We start from the raw sequence: 2,411 nt of genomic DNA on the forward strand, positions 1-2,411 counted from the left end.
GGTCCATTTTCACCATCATACACCAGGACACCTAATACCTTTGCCACCCCTCCATTCCCCTCCATCCCTAGAGTCTTTTGCTTTGGTGCGATATACTGGACTGTGTGTCTTCTTTCTTCTGTCCTTGTTTCTGTTTTACCTGTAAGTGAAATCATCTGGTATTTGTACTTTTAATTTTGGCTTATCTCAATGTGATTCCTTCAAACGCTATCTAAGCAAAGGAGGTGGCTTCATTTTTAATAGCTGAGTAGTATTCCATTGTGTATATTTACTACCACTTTCTTGGCCACTCATCTGTCATTGAGCCTCTGGGTTGCTTCCAGATTTGGGCTATTACAAATAGTGTTGCTGTGAACAAGTGTACATAGACCTCTATGGATAAGTGGTTTTGTTTCCTTAGGATACATTCCCAGGAGAGCAATTGCTTGGTTAAACAGAAGATCCATTTCTAGTGTCCTGAGAAATCTATTTTCCACTGGGATTGGACCAATTTGTATTCCCACCAGCAGTGTGGAAGGGTTCATTTACACACAGACACACACACATCATCATCTTCATCATCTTCATCATCATCACCAACACTTGTTTCTGTCCTTTCTAGTTTTTATAACATTCTCATTGGTGTAAAGTGCTATCTCATTGCTGTGTTCATCATCTTTGCAAGAATTGTAGTTTCTTGTTAGGTTTTCCAAGAGGTAAAATCAGAGGCATGCAGCTACTTCCCAGACACTGGGGAAACTTGCTATGAGGCTGGTTACCTCCAGACTCCTAACTATGAGTAATCTCTGGGGTTTAGTGTCCTCAAGTACAGTGCAGAGGGAGCCACTTGCCTCAACAGATGATAGAGCCTGGCCGAGAGGCGGACTCAGGAGTAAAGCTATCAAACCAAGCCAGCTTCCTTGACAGGAGGGAGAGGGCACTGGAAACCTGCTCTACCTTGGGGAAAGAACACAGTTTGCATAGGGCAGTTCAGTCAACCTTGGACCCCTCAGTGTGGCTGGCCAAGTAGGGGCTGGGCTTTTCCCATCACAAAACAAGGACTAAGGAGTAGACCTGGAGGTAGTTCAGTGGATGACATATTGGACCCAAAAGCATGACATCCTGAGTTTGATCCCCAGCCTCATGTGTGCCTGAGTGATGCTCTTGTATTCTTGTGTTCTCTCTCATTCATATTTTTTAAACAGAAGAAAGGAAGAAAAGTAAGAGAGAATGAAAGGGAGGAGGAGAGGGGAGCCCAAGGAAGCAGGACTTGCAGACTTGCCTCAGTCCAGGATAGATGTAAACACTTAGGAACTTTCCACTTTCTCCCCTTGGGATCAGAAGACAAGCACCACAGACAGGCCTGTCAGTGACGCCTGGCAGGTATTGATCCACATTTGCCATCATTTTAAGTCTGGAATGATGGCGGGTTCTCTAGACAAGACAAAGGAAAGGAGTTTATTTGTTTTTGCTCATTTTATCAGGAGGGGCTGGCTTACAGTACAGTTGTTGGCACATGGGTACAATTTCTCATCTCCCCATGATAGGTGTTTGCAAAACACTTTCACCCCCAACTTAGGTCATCATGCACCAGGACCCCAACTGACTCCCTTTCATTCCCTCCCCAGAGTCCTTTGCTTTGGTGTAAAACACTGAGCCCAGTCCAGTGTTTGCTTTGTGTTTCCCTTCTTAGTCTCAGGGGTCCCTCTGCCTGTGCTCCTGCTGTGTGCTCCTTAGGACACTTCACTTGTCTATCCCAATAGCCTTTGACATGATTCTCGATAGCATGGGCTTTGAGCACTTCATTCATTCACCATCACAACATCCTCTGACATTATTCCGGCTTCAAACAAAGACAACTGAGTAGTTATGAGCCCAGGACCTCACCGATGGCGTAGAGAAAGCACAGCGGTGAAGCTGGCCTGCCACCCACCCTTTCTCCTTCCGCTGAGGGGTTCCACTCTTCTGCAGTGGATACTCCCTGGCCCACCCCAGATCTGCTGAGTCAGAATCAGCAGTTTCACTAGATCCTCTGAGGATTCACACATCAAGTTTGAGAAGCCCTACACTTTCCTCTGCCCCCCAAGAACCAGCTCAATGAGAATTCCATTGGGCAGAGGGTAGTTCACTTAGCACAGCACACATTACCATGCTCAAGGACCTGGGTGCAGGCCCCCAGCTACCCCATGGGAGCATCATGACAAGGGAAGCTTCACGAGTGGTAGAGTCATGCTGTGGTATTCTCTCGAAGAGAGGAGAAAAGACTACACAGTATCGGAGCTCCTCCGGTACAGTTGGGGGCCAGACTCAAACCTGGGTTGTACACTTGGTGAAGCAGCACACTATCAAGTGAGCTATTTCGCTGGCCCTCTCTTGTCTCTCACCCTTTATCTGGAAGGGGGATTAAACAAACTGACGAGGAGTGGTAGAAT

Source organism: Erinaceus europaeus, chromosome 6 (assembly GCF_950295315.1).
Source record: "Erinaceus europaeus chromosome 6, mEriEur2.1, whole genome shotgun sequence".
In the NCBI taxonomy this organism is placed as follows: Eukaryota; Metazoa; Chordata; class Mammalia; order Eulipotyphla; family Erinaceidae; genus Erinaceus; species Erinaceus europaeus.